The sequence below is a fragment of the Acinonyx jubatus genome, chromosome D3 (genome assembly GCF_027475565.1).
Source record: "Acinonyx jubatus isolate Ajub_Pintada_27869175 chromosome D3, VMU_Ajub_asm_v1.0, whole genome shotgun sequence".
Taxonomy (NCBI): Eukaryota; Metazoa; Chordata; class Mammalia; order Carnivora; family Felidae; genus Acinonyx; species Acinonyx jubatus.
Window position 1 is genome coordinate 22,882,443 of NC_069392.1, and position 14,663 is coordinate 22,897,105.

At 45.6% G+C, this 14,663-nt stretch overlaps 1 protein-coding gene across 5 annotated transcripts in view; it reads left to right on the forward strand.

The window, feature by feature from the left end:
• Positions 1 to 14,663, forward strand: part of AP1B1 (adaptor related protein complex 1 subunit beta 1) — an 85,556-nt gene that overhangs the window by 31,711 nt on the left and 39,182 nt on the right. The window contains exon 2 of one of the 5 annotated variants that reach the window (XM_053206107.1): positions 5,857 to 5,947. The exons of the other annotated variants lie outside the window; for them this stretch is intronic. The gene's annotated coding sequence lies outside the window, so the exon portion shown is untranslated. The remainder of the gene's footprint in view (positions 1 to 5,856; positions 5,948 to 14,663) is intronic. 5 annotated transcript variants of the gene reach the window in all.

Sequence of the window (14,663 nt, forward strand, 5' to 3'; positions counted from 1 at the left end):
GTATGGGTTGAGCAGAGGCTTCACCCTGGGCAACTGGAAGGGCTCAGAGGTGTAATGGAAAAAGCACTGCCTGACTCCCCATCAGTCAACTCTGAGTTCCGACCCCAGTTCAGCAGCTTCCTGGTAATATGACTGGGACAACTTACTTGGGCTAGGCCTCCTTTACTTCAGCTCTAAAATGATAGTGACCATCACCTTCTCCCCATCTCCTCTCCCCCAACCCCCAGTAGTCTCCTGTGTGTGTGTGTATTAGATAAGGAAATTTGTGTAGAGACTGTTACTGTGGTTGGATGCTTTGACTCTAGGCAGTTGGTGCCTACTGGGGGCCTGTGTCTGAGGAAGGCTGTCAACCCTGCTTTGTGGGGTGTTACTTCCTCTTGCGGAGACCTTTGTATACACAGGACTACTACTACCCTTCTTGTTTCACTTCCTAAAAGTTTCAGGACAAGTTTAGTCTATTGGCCCTACTGGCTCTGGCCTCTCAACTTTTTCTGGTCATCCTCTGAAACTGTTGCTGTCTTAACTGCTCACTTCCCAGAAAACCCTCACGGCTGGCACCAGAGTCTGATGTGCTGACAGTGAGCAAGCATGGCTCGGGTGTGGGTTTTGCACGTTTGTGTAATTATGAAAGCTGAGAGGACATCAACGTCATGTAGATGTTTCTTTTTCTGAACAGTCTTTTTTTTTGCTGCTTAAGACAGGTCACTGATAAGTGATCACAGCCCAGAAATGGTTTTTGTGTTGTTTTTTTTCTCTTCACACAGAGAGAAGCAAATAACACCGGAGAGAAAATATCACTTGAGCAGTTGGGAAATCCTTAAAAAAATAATCCTGCTTGATTATCCATCAGTGGCTCCTCATTGCCCTCAGGCTAAAACTCACATTCCTTATCGTGGCCTTCAAGGCCTTTTGGGCTGACTCCAGCCTAGCTCTCCTGCCTTATCTGTCCTACTCCTCACTTCATCTCTTCCCAAGCTCCAGTCAAATTCAGCTGCTTGCCACTTCTGCAGCCTCCAACTCTTTTTACCTCTGTCTCTGTTTTGTGCTGTCCTCATTGCCTGAACACCATTCCCTGTCACACACATGGTTCTTTCTTTGCTGGACCACTACTTGGAGCTTCCTATCTAATCATCTCCCCCACCTCGCAGGCCTGAACTTCCACCGTGTCCTGTGTCACTGATCACGATGGGTTGTCATTGTCTGTTCACTTGGCTGTCTTCTAAGTAAACAGCTCTTAATCCCTGGGGAGAACTTGTCTTAACTGTGTGTGTGTGTGTCTAGCACTTAGTGAAATGTCTGGCATATAGTAGGTGCTCAGTAAGTGTTCAGTAAATGAATGAATGTTGCCTTGAATTGTCAGGATTCCTTGATTCCTAAAGAATTCAAAGCACTTTCCAGATGATCTCCTGTCCATCCTGATATCACTCCAGGGGAATAGGGAGAAATCTGACGAGTGATAGGATAACTCCTCTTGGGCTGCTGTTGCTACCACCCAGCCAACCACCAGAGTGCTTCAGGGCCTCCAGAGACCTGGGGTTGGGGAGCGGCAAGGAGGTGCTGGTGGTAACCACTCTCTCTAGGTAGTAGGAAGAGTGGCTACATTCATCAAGCGCTTGGTGAGCTGGGCACTGCTGGAGGCTTTGTATGTATTGACCCGTTTTAGCCTCACAAATCCCTCAGGTATGTGACATTGCAATTATCGTTTACAGCGGTGGTATGCTTGTGCTTCTTAAGTTGTGTAGACGCCCTGGAGGGCCCCTGTCACACCTGCTGTAGCCACCTTTCCTATCCCAACCCCTTGTTCTTGGATTGTCTCCCCTGTTATTTAGTGGAGCTGACCTTGGCTGTGGTTTTAGATTCCCAAGTCTCATCCTTTTCGGGTCTTTAGTCTTGGGCTTGATCCCTGACTCCATTAAGAGGGTTTCCCCGAAGTTGGGAGACCCCCTTCCAGTTAAGGTAAGAGTATGGCTGGTTGACTCCAGAATGCCCACAGTTCATCAGCAGCCAGGATGCCTGCCTTAGTGACTGCTCTCCCAGATTTACCATCTCCTCTGTGGACTTGAGCTGGATGATGGTAGATTTGGAAGTCAGGTCTCCAAGGTTTAACACCAGTCCCGCATTGTTCACTTTCAGTACTAAAAACATTCGTCAAAGCAGAGCTCTTTAGAGAAATAGACTTGGGTGACACATACTCTTTGCCACACCAAATTGCTTTTAGGGCCTTAAGCATATTGAGAACGGAATGACAAAATTTCATTAGCTGGTGAGTCTGCTCCTGTGGTCTTCATTCTCTGATCTCTAAGGGCTGAGGGGCTGGATGTTGAGACACTTAGGACAGAGCCATCACACATTTGGCGTTTATTCATTCAGTATTTATTGAGCCCTGCGGTGTGCCTGGCACTGGGCTAAGTGTGATTGATGATAGGTAAACAAGTCAATTTCTGTGCTTGGGTTGCTTACTGGATTTGAATGGGGTGGGGTTGGGGGGGAGGCAAAGAGGAAATAGAAAACAAGTGTAATAATTAGAAAAACTGATAAGCCGTGAGGGAAGCAGGCAGAGCAGCCAGCCCCTGTTGAAATGTAAGTCCGATCTCAGAACTCCTGCTCAAAACCCTCTAGCTGCTCCCACCTCACTCAGTGAAAGCCAGAGTTCTTACCTTGACCTGGAAGGCCCCCTCCATTCTCTGACCTCATAACCACTTACTCAGCCTCCCTGCTGTTCTTCAAACATCCCCACTTCTCACTTCTTAGTCCTGGAAGGCTCTTTCCCCAGACAGTGTCACCTGTCACCTTCTCAAGGCGGCCACCTGGTTAAATTTCAACATCTTTTCCTCTCTTCCCCCACACCCTGTATCCTCCTTCCCTACTTTCTTTTTCTCCATAGCATTTATCACTCTCAGAGATAGTATATTTTGTACTTATTTGGTACTTGTGGGCCCTGTCTACTATTGGAATGCGTGCTCCATGAAGGGAAGGATTTTTATCTGACTTATTCACTGCTGCATCCCTAGCATGTAGACCTGTTTACAGTACATGGGAGGGAGGTGCTCAGCAAATCTGTGACTAGGAACAGGGGTGAGGGTGAGGACGGGAAAATACCTCCTTAGTGAGCTCAGGACCATGTCTTTGAAGTGATGTCATCTAAGCCGATATTTGAAGGATAAGTTGGAGCAGCCACTCTAGAAGCTGGAAAGGATAATCCAGGCAGAAGGCTCAGCAAGGGCAAAGGCAGTGAAGAGCTTGACAAAGGACACAGAAGGCCTGTGGGCCTAAAGGGTTACAGGCAGAGGGAAGGGCCTGCCTGTGCTCACTTCATAGCTGTGCACCCTGCCCCCAGCAGTTCATCCCCACCTCCTGCAGCCCTGTCTCTGAGCCGATGCCCATGGGAGCAGGGCATGGCGATCTGGCCTCACTGAGGGAAATGGCCTGGACCTTTCTCCTGCTGGAGGTGTTGCCACCTGATCTTCTCCCCCCTTTGCCCTTTCTTCTCTCTTTTCTTTATTTACTTGTCTTCCATTGATTGGCTGTAAAATGGGCTACAGGGTCTGACATTTTCAACTTCAGTTTTGTCAAAATAGCTTGACAGCCAGAGAAGACACATTTCTGATGTTGGCACACCCTGTAAATGGAACAGGGGAAGCTGGTCTCTAGCTGAGGTTGGTTTACAAAACTTGAAATTTCCCGGAGTGGAGAGTTGAGCACTAATCGTTCAGACATTTATTGAGCATCTGCTGTTTGCCAGATAACAGTCTAGGAGCTTCACAGTAGTGAATAAAATGGACAAAATCTTTGTCTTCATGAAGCACATTATGGAGGGGAAAAAAAATAGACAATATAAATACATTTTATAGGGGCTCCTGGGTGGCTCAGTCGGTTAAACGACTGACTTCAGCTCAGGTCATGATCTGACGGCTTGTGGGTTCGAGCCCTACATCCGGCTCTGTGCTGGTAGCTCAGAGCCTGCAGCCTGCTTTGGATTCTGTGTCTCCCTCTCTCTCTGCCCCTCTTCTGCTTGTGCTCTCTCTCTCTATCTCTCTCTCTCTCAAAAATAAATAAATAAACTTAAAAAAAATTTTTAATAAATAAATTTTATAGTATGTTGGTGCTAAGTACCTTGAAGAAATACAAAAGGAGGAAAGAAAGAGGGAGTTGGGGAATTGGTTGGGGATGTATACAATTTTTTTTGAAGTTTATTTATTTTGAGAGAGAGAGAGAGGGTAAGGGACGCTATCAGTGCAGAGCGCAACACAGGGCTAGATCTCATGAACCGTGAGGTCATGACCTGAGCTGAAACCAAGAGTTGGATGCTTAACCGACTGAGCCACCCAGGTGCCCCAGGGATGTGTACAATTTTAAATAAAGTGGTCAGAGAAGGTGACATTTGAGTGAGATTTGAAAGAGGTGAGGGACTGAGCCATGACACTATCTGAAGAAAGCCTCTGTGGCAAAGTGACCATCACAGCACGTGCAAAGGCCCTGAGATAGAAACACTCCTATTGTGTTCAAGGATCAGCAAAGAGGCGCATGTGGCTGGAATTGAGAGAATGATGGGGAAAACACTGGGAAAAGAGTTGAAAGGAGTAATGGGTGGTATGAGACAGAAGGGATGTATCTCATACTGGCCTTATAGTCCATGAGGCCATGGTAGAGATTTTGGCCTCAAAATCTCTCATGGTAGAGATTTACTCTGAGTGAAGCAGGGAACCGTTGGACGATTTTGAACAGAAGAGTGGCACTTTCTGCCTTAGACAATAATGGGATCATTCTGCTTGTTGCTGAAGTGAGTTGTTGGAAGCAGTGTGGAAACAGCTTTGGTAGCAATCCCAATGAAGAGTGATGGTAGGTTGGGGCCTGGTGGTAGTGATGGTAGTGAATCCGCTTTATGGATTCTGGATTCATTTTGAAGGTAGACCCAGTAGGATTTGCTGATAGATTAGATGTGGAATGTGAGGGAGAGTGTGTGTTGTCAAGGGCAACTGAGGTTTTTAGCTTGAGGTCAGTTGTTAAGTTTGAGCTGCCTGTTAGCTATATCGACATTCAAGTTCAGATGTCGATTAGGCAATTTGGGTATCTGTGCTGGGAGTTCACGGGAGAGGTTGGGTTTAGGGATGTAAACTTGTGGGTGTCAGCATGTAGATGATACTTAAAGCCTTGACACTGGGTGAGCTTACCAAAGAAGCCAGATAACATTGGTGGGGAAGGGAAGAGGTACCAGGCCTAGGGCCCTCCAGCATTGAAGAAGAGGGAGATGAGGAAGAACCCACAAAGGAGACTGAGAAGGAGCAGGCAGTGGGATAGAGGGGAAGGCGGAGAGCACAGCATCCTAGAATCCAGGGGAAGAAAGTGTTTCAAGGAAGAGGGAGTGATCAGCAGTGTCAAATGCTTGTCAGCATGAGACTTGTCCTTTGACAGGATCACTGCATCTTCTGCCTGCAGGATCTAACATGCTCTGGCATCCAAGACCGTCTGTGAATCTCATCCTTCTTTGCCTCACCTCATCTACTCCTTTCTTTCCCAAGTCCTTGCCTTCAGCCAGGCAGGGCTTCTCACAAACTCCTGAACACGCAGGCTGGCTTTGGCCTTGGATAAGTCACTCCTCTCTCAGCATCTTCAATTCCTCACTTATAAATGGGTTGGTTACCTTGAGAATTAAATGAGAGAGGGGCTATAAACCACTTAGCACAGAGCCTGCACCCTAGTCAGTGTTGCTGGCGGTTTAGCCTCAGCGGTTTAGCATCTTGTGGGTCTTTTCCAGGTCACCCTCAGCCCTCCTTTTACAAATGTGATCATCTTTTCCTATCCAGGCAAGCCCTTGTTCCTCTAAGAGGGCGTCCCTGGATGTTCTCTCATTCACAGAAACCTCCTCGTCTGAGCAATGGTGGCACTCATCTGGAACGCATGATTGCTCTGCCGTTCACCCGCAGTCCTTTACCTGACCTCTGCATCTGTAAGATCCCAGAGGGAAAACTGTCCTTTGTCTGCTGTGTGCATGCTCCTATGTGGGGCACAATCCCATCTCAGAGCTGACAGTGCCCCACACTGTTACACATGCTGAATGGATGCCTCCAACACTTGACAGATCTTCAGAAAGTATTCCCATTGTATAGATGGGAAAGCTGAGATCTCAAGGCACCTTGTTTTATAGTCTTTGGCCTCTTTTTCTTGATAGCAGATCTTTCCAAACATTACTGTCTGTAGATAGTTGAAAACTGGCATGCAATTCTAGAAATAGGTTCTAGAGACCCAGTGCTAACATAAGAACATGGCATGTGCCTGCCTTACTTCCTTTTCATTTTGAGGTTTTAATTGCTAGTGGGTCTCAGGAGATTGATTTTGGCTAGTCACTTTTCATTCCAATCCCAGGAGGCCCATAACTCAGCACGCTCATCCAGACAGGCTTTCACTAGGCACGTTACCAAACTTGACATTCGTGTTGTCCAAGCTGGATGGGCTGGCCCTGAAATAACCTGTAATTCAACATTCGAGGGACTCTGCAGGGATGTGTGGCAACATATTTCACGTATCCTTTAGCTTGGAGTGTGTGTGTTTCTACCAGGGCTTCATTCAGACAGGAGAAGTTGCCTTGCTGGACAGAATGGGACCTGTGGGACCTATTATGAGGCAGGGATAGAGAGGGTCAGTGCTACCGTTTTCTAGCCGTGTGACTCCAGACAAATGCCTTGATCTCTCTGGGCTTCAGTTTCCTCATCTGGAAACTTGTGATATTATCAGTACCTTCTCCACAGATTATTGTGAGGATTAAATGCGAAGCTCTTTACACAGTGTCTGGCCCATGGTGCTCATCTGTTTGCCATTACGACTAGCACTGCCACCTTTGTTCTGAATTTCATGCCAAGCCTAAAGACGAACACAGCTTATTTTCTCACAATTCTTGAACCGACTTGAAAGAGCCTGTCTGTCTGAGTTTGGCGACTACATTGTCTCAGAGAGAAAGTCTGAAATCTGGTTTCTCTACTGCTGATTCACCTTTTAATCTTCAAGTTGGCCTTACCTATTTCCCTGTATATAAAGTGAACTTTAGGACTTACCTGTGAGGACCTTTTCCTTTTTTTTTTTTTACTTTGTTTATTCTTGAGAGGGAGAGAGAGAGAAAGTGCACACAGGGAAGGGGCAGAGAAAGAGGGAAAGAGAGAGAATCCCAAGCGGGCTCCACACCACCAGCATGGAGCCCCATGTGGGGCTCCAACTCATGAACCATGAGATCATGACCTGAGCCAAAGTCGGACACTCAACCGACTGAGCCACGCAGGTGCCCCAGGACCTTTTTCCTTTTACGAGGGCCAGTCAGATAAGTGAACAGTGATGAGTGATTGCTGGGTGGTGAGTAGAATCATTATCTCTTATTATAAACTCTAGGCTTCATGGGACGGGCACATAATCCAGAGCGTGGCACAGAGTAGGGGAATATTTGTGAATGAATCAACCTGTGGCTTTGAGACAGAACTGAAACAGCCAAACGTGTGGGATGATTAAGTTTGGCTTTTCTGTTCTAAATGAAGAAGAAACAGCACCACCCTAACTCCTCTTATTCATTCTTCCTAGCTTAGTCTTGACAGTCCTTGAGCTAACATGTGCCTAGAACAGGCTTCTGAACAGCTGTTCATCAGGCAAGGGTTTAACAGTGACCTGTTTGTTTATTTTTGAGAGAGAGAGACAGACTGTGAGTTGGGGAGGGGCAGAGAGAGAGGGAGACCCAGAATCCCGAGCAGGCTGCAGGCTCTGAGCCGTCAGCACAGAGCCTGATCCAGGGCTCAAACTCACAAAGTGTGAGATCATGACCTGAGCCAAAGCCGGACGCTCAATCAACTAAGCCACCCAGGCACCCCAACGGTGACAATTTTAAACAGCACTAAAGTTGGAAGCCACCAACACAGACTTTCAGGGATCATTTTTCCCCTGCTCAAATATCCTTGAATTCAGAGATGAGTCTTGGTGGCTGGATCAGACCTTGCCAAATATCTCCTTCCCCTTTCCCTTTCCTAAAGCTGCTTCTCTGGCTCATCTCACGGTACTGATGGTCTCCCTTGTTAATTCACTGAGTGCCCACCATGCGTAGCAGACTGTGCTACTGCCGCCAACTTCATGCCTTTCGATTACAGAGCATAGGTTGTTCTGGAACGAATCACTGCTCTGAGACTAGAAAAGTCCTTTCCCTGGCCATTGGCGGGCCATTTGGGGAATTGTTTGGCTTGTTACTGTTTTCCTTCTTACTGAAGACCTAATAAGGTTTACTGTCCATGCTGCATTCTGCATTTGTTTTCTCTTGTCCCTTGGAAACGTCTTCTGTCATGCTCTGAGAATGATCATGCTTCATTTCCTCTAGTTTGATAGCCTGGAAGAACACTCATTGGTGAAAAAATGGATTTCTCATTTAGCAGAGAATCACAAAACGTGAGATGTGGGAGGGAGTTTATCTGTCATTTGATAGGCCGAAACTCTTGTCCCTGGAACTGTGGGTTGCCTGAAGGGCCCCTGGTGAAGGAGGGGAGTTGAGCATTCTGGAATGAGCTAGGCTATAGGTCCGCCAGTCTTATGTCAACCAGGGCAGTCATGTTTTTGTTTTAAACAGTTTGAAAAGAAGAAGGGGCTTGAAAAGCCATTGATCTGGTTGACAATTGGAAACAATTTCTTGTTTGACAATTGGAAAAAGTAAGTCCCAGAGATGAGGGGATTTGCCCAGGGTCATACAGCTGTTGGTAGCAAAGCTAGATTTCCTGGCAGCTATCTTGGCATTGGGTCAGCCTTGCCATGTTTGTTGAAAGTTATCCACAAAGGCTTATGTCCCTGGTCTGCCCCATCGTCACTCTCATCAGGGAGCCCTCTTATCTTGATTTGTTATAGGCCCCTGGTTTTGTGACTTCTCTGGGAGCGTTTTCATTCATTTTGTCAGCAAACATTTGGTGAGCTCCTGGAATGTGCCAGCTATAGTGCCAGTCACTGGGTTGACAGCATTAAACAGGACAGATCCCAAATTAGAGTCATGAGGAGGGCTGTGGAGAAGTCCATAATATGATTGAGTCAAATGTCGGGGAGACCTCTACCCCTCTGGGTCTGGAGTGTTTGAGCTGAGACTGAGGATAAGCATGGGGCTGGGAACAGTGCTTTCAACAGATGCTCCCCTGTTTTGTAAACTGCATTATATTTGGGGTGCCTGGGTGGCTCAGTCAGTTAAGTGTCTGACTTCGGCTCAGGTCAAGATCTCACAGTTTGTGAGTTTGAGCCCTACAAGCAGGCTCTCCACTGACAGCTCGGAGCCTGGAGCCTGCTTCAGGAGCCTGCTGTCTGTCTCTCTCTGCCCCTCCCCTGCTTGTGCGTATGCACATGCGTGGTGTCTCTCTCTCTCTCTCTCTCTCTCAAAAACAAACTTTGGGGCGCCTGGGTGGCGCAGTCGGTTAAGCGTCCGACTTCCGCCAGGTCACGATCTCGCGGTCCGGGAGTTCGAACCCCGTGTTGGGCTCTGGGCTGATGGCTCAGAGCCTGGAGCCTGTTTCCGATTCTGTGTCTCCCTCTCTCTCTGCCCCTCCCCTGTTCATGCTCTGTCTCTCTCTGTCCCAAAAATAAATAAACGTTGAAAAAAAAAACAAAAAACAAAAAAAAACAAATAAACTTTAAAAAACCCTGCATTATATTTGAAAGAGGTGATACATACTTGTGATGAGCACTGGGTGTTATATGTAAGTGATGAATCCCTAAATTCTCTTGAAACCAATACTACACTATATGTTAACTAACTTGAATTTAAATAAAATCTTGGAAGAAAAAAAAAGAGGTGATATATGCACAGGGTAGAAAATTCCCAAGATAGAAGCTGGTGAGTGATGAAAGGTCAGTCTCTCACTATCCCTTGGCAATCCAGCTTCTTTTCTGGAGGAAACTACTGTTAACTTTTCTTGTTTACCCTTTCTTTCTTTCTTTCTTTCTTTCTTTCTTTCTTTCTTTCTTTCTTTCTTTTTATTTTTAATTAAAAAAAATTTTTTTTAATGCTTTTATTTATTTTTGAGACAGAGAGAGACAGAGCATGAGCAGGGGAGGGGCAGAGAGAGGGGGAGACACAGAATCTGAAGCAGGCTCCAGGCTCTGAGCTGTCAGCACAGAGCCTGACGTGGGGCTTCAACTCACAGACCGTGAGATTATGGCCTGAGCTGAAGTTGGATGCTTAACCAACTGAGCCACCCAGGCGCGCCTATTTTTAATTTTTTTAACGTTTATTAATTTTTGAGAGACAGAGCATGAGCGGGGGAGGGGCAGAGAGAGGGAGACAGAATCTGAAGCAGGCTCCAGGCTCTGAGCTGTCAGCACAGAACCTGATGCGGGGCTTGAACTCACAAACTGTAAGATCATGACCTGAACCGAAGTTGGATACTTAACCGACTGAGGCACCCAGGTGTCTGCTTGTTGCTTGATTGCTTGCTTGCTTGCTTCCTTCTTTTTTTTAAGTATTCTCTGCCCTCAAAGTAGGGCTCGAGCTCACAACCCCGAGATCAGGAGTCACACCCTCCACCGACCGAGTCAGCCAAGTGCCCTGTTGTGCCGTATTTTTTTTTTTTAATGTTTATTTATTTTTGAGAGAGACAGAGACAGAGCGCGAGTGGGGAAGGGGCAGAGAGAGAGAGAGAGAAGGAGAAACAGAATCTGAAACAGGCTCCAGGCTCTGAACTGTTAGCACAGAGCCTGATGCGGGGCTTGAACTCGGGAACGGCAAGACCATGACCTAGGCTGAAGTCGGACAGTTAACCAACTGAGCCACCCAGGCACCCAATGTTGTGCCATAATTTTTAAACAAGCACTCTGTGGAAGGACATTTAAGGTGTTTACAATAGTTTGTTGTTACAAAGGATGCTACACGAATAACTACATGATCTACGCAGTGTGTGTGTGTGTGTGTGTGTGTGTGTGTAAATATAAATAAAACAAATTCCTAGAAACAGACTTGCTGGGTCAAAGGGTCAGCACCTTTGCAATTTTCAGAGCTGTTGCCAAATTGATGTAGAGACTGTAGCAATATAGACCCTCGTTAGCATCATATGAGGGTATCTTTTTTCCCACATCAGCATGAGCATGGCATATTATCAGATTTTTGGGTCTTTACCAGTCCAGTGGCTGATGGATGGTATTTCATTATAGTATCAATTTCTCTTATAAGTAAGCTTAAACCATTGTTCTTCATTTTCTCCAAACACACCGCATCCTTTGCCATTCTGTTTTTAGACACTTTTTATGTATTAAGGCAAACAGGCTTTTGTCTGCAATATGATTAAAATTTGTGTGTGTTTATCATATTTTTGGGTTTTTTTATTATGTTTTTGGCCATGCAGGAAAACTTAATTTTTATATAATTGAACTCCTAGATTTCTTGATTTATTTTTTTTTAAATTTTTTTTTTAATGTTTATTTTATTTTTGAGACAGAGAGAGACAGAGCATGAATGGGGGAGGGGCAGAGAGAGAGGGAGACACAGAATCGGAAGCAGGCTCCAGGCTCTGAGCCATCAGCCCAGAGCCTGACGTGGGGCTTGAACTCACGAACTGCGAGATCGTGACCCGGGCTGAAGTCGGACGCTCAACCAACTGAGCCACCCAGGCGCCCCTAGATTTCTTGATTTAATGTCATACTCAGAAAGGCTTTATTTCCTCTAGAGTATACAATTTTCTATTTTTCTTCTTCAGCATTGAGTTTTATTTTGTTATTTAAAAAAATACAATATTTGTATGATTTATACCAAGTGAAATGCTCAGCTCTTGAGCATATAGTCTGGCCAGTAGTGTGTCAATAGAGAGATCATAGGGGGCCTGGTAGACTCAGTTGGCTGGAGCATCCGACTTCGGCTCAGGTCATGATCTCACGGTTCGTGAGTTCGAGCCCCGCGTTGGGCTCTGCTGACAGCTCAGAGCCTGGAGCCTGCTTCAAAGTGTGTCTCCCTCTCTCTCTGTCCCTGCCTTGTGCGCGCGCTCTCTCTCTCTCTCTCTGAAAAGTAAAATAAACGTTAAAAAAAAAAAAAACCTAAAAAAATAGATCATTTCCATCACCCTTAGAGTTCTTTTTTTTTTTTAATGTTTTATTTATTTTTGAGAGAGAGTGCATGAGTGGGAGAGAAGCAGAGAGAGAGGGGGACAGAGGATCCAAAGCAGGCTGTGTGCTGACAGCAACAAGCCCCATGTGGGGCTTGAACTCACGAACCCACGAACCATGAGATCATGACCTGAGCCGAAGTCGACCCTCAACCAACTGATCCACCCAGGCGCCCCACCCCTAGAGTTCTTTTGTGCCCCGTTCAAGACAGTCCTTCTCAGCTAGAAGCATCCACTGATCTGACTTTTACCACCATAAGTTAGTTTTGCTCTTCTACTTATTCTAGAATTTCATGTATATGGAATCCCACAACATTTACAATGTTTATACTTGTCAGTGTGTTTTCATTCCCACATTGTCCCCTGTCGGAAGAAATGAGTGAACTAAGAGCGACAAGTGCTGACGTCCCCATTTTTCAAGAGAGGAATTGGATCATAGAGATGAAGTAAACTAATATCAATTCAGTGTTCTTTCCTTTAAAATTGTTACTGTTGGGGCACCTGGCTGGCTCGGTCTCTTCATCTCAGGGTCATGAGTTCAAGCCCCACACCGGGCATGAAGCCTACTAAAAAAATACTAATGATTAAAAGAAAAGAAAATAATTACCGTTATTAGCAATTTTGAGACCTTGGAGAAAACTTAAAATATGTTCAATGTTCTTCATGTATTTTTTGTACATTTAAATACGTTTTATTAGCTTAAAACACAAAAAGAGATTCTTTATCTCTTGTTCATAAAACTACAATGGGATGTGTGAAGACTCACAAATTTAGAAAGTGTTGAGGACTTTTTTCCTTAAATCTAACTAACTCTAACTCCAGTGGCTAAACTTCAAAGTCTTTAGCTGGGAATGTTTTTATGAGTTTTTCTTCCATTTTCTTCCTAGGACCTCATTTTGCCACTCTTAGATTGCATTATATCTTTGTCCTAGCCAATGTGTCAGTGTTTCTTACTGAGGACTTTTTTTTTTTTTTAATATTTACTTACTTTTTGGGAGAGTGCAGTGGGGGAGGGGCAGAGAGAGGGGGACAGAGGATCTGAAGCTGGCTCTGCTCTGACAGGCTGACAGCAGTGAGCCAGATGTGGAGCTCAAACTCAACGAACTGTGTGATTGGGACCTGAGCAGAAGTCAACCAACAGAGCCACCCAGGTGCCCCCTTACCAAGGACTTCTTTAAAATTCTTTTAGAAAACATAAAACTACTCCATTTCAGGCTTTGTTACTCTGTTACTCAGTTTCTTTGCTTTAAGCCTGGTGGCAGGGGAAAGCAGGAGTGTGGGTAGGATTTTTTTTTTTTTTTTAAGTAAAATTACTAGGGACTCGTCCTGGAATTATGGGATCAAAGTCATAACTTTGCAAGTGTGGGAAGGTAGATTTAAGGTGAGCACAGCATCTGTGGCTCCTCAGAGACAGAACCAGTCTTTCCAGGTGTACCCCTCTTTAATTTTGACTTTCCCTCCCCTTGAGGCATTCCTTAGCCTGTAAATGCTGAAAATGAGGGGTATCCCAGCCCAGAATGCTGTCTCCTTAGCAAAAGTGACTCATCACACTGGCCAGAGCAGTTTCCAAACCAAAAATTCCCTCCAATTAATTGTTTTTTAAAGTGCGTCCTGCCACTTCCAAAGATGGAATCCAAACCCTACGCTTTTTCTTGCCTGAATTGGCTGCCTGTTTTCAGTTGTGGCTCATGTGTGCAATCAGATCCATCACACAAGGTCTTTAACCCCTTTGGCCTCCATTAGTAGGGACACAGCATATGGTGATAGCTGAGCGGTGCCAGGGAAAGCACCAGCCTTTCCTGAGGCATCTGCAAGTCTGGTCCTTTAGACCAAACTGTAGGGTTTTCTCCATTGCTTCAGAAAGAATGAAAAATCTTTTGCACTGACATCTAAGAGGCAACTGCAGAGAAAGGACACAGGAGATAACCACCTTTAGCAGATCAACCAGGTGTCATTGATCTTCCACAGTGAAAGGAGGTTTCTAAAATCTGTGCTCTGGGTGGCTTTGCAAAAGCGTTTTCACTTCTCCCTACCACCCTTTCCTCCTTCACTTTATTTTCCTATATGTGAAACAACTTCAGAGGGATACAGTTTCTGCATCATCAGTCCCCTTGGGCCCTCTGCAGAGGGATATGCGAAATAGACACTGCAGAGAAAAGAAGCAGCCAGCACCCGGGCTGGGTAGCAGTTTAAGTTGTGAGTAGTTGCTTAGCACCTATAAAAGGAAGGGTGTCATCAAAGCTCAGCATTATAGGGGTGACAGCAGCTGTAGGGGTCTAATTAGCTGACCCTGTGGCTCTGTTGCTTTTTTTAATCCCCCAAAAGAGAAGCTTCTTACCCTTTCTTCCACCTGAGTGGTTGCATACCACACAGATCTGTCCCCAGGAGGTTGTGTTCTGGGAATTGAGGGGGCCCCCAGATGTTTTGTGCCTGCAGATAAAGGGAAAGCCCCCGACAGCCTCCTCTGTTGGAGAAAGAAGAATTTCTGGGCAGCGCAGACATTAGACATCTAAGGTAGTTTTTGCTTTTTGTTCACTTTGATTTCCTTCTGGATTTAGCAATGGAGGGGTTTAT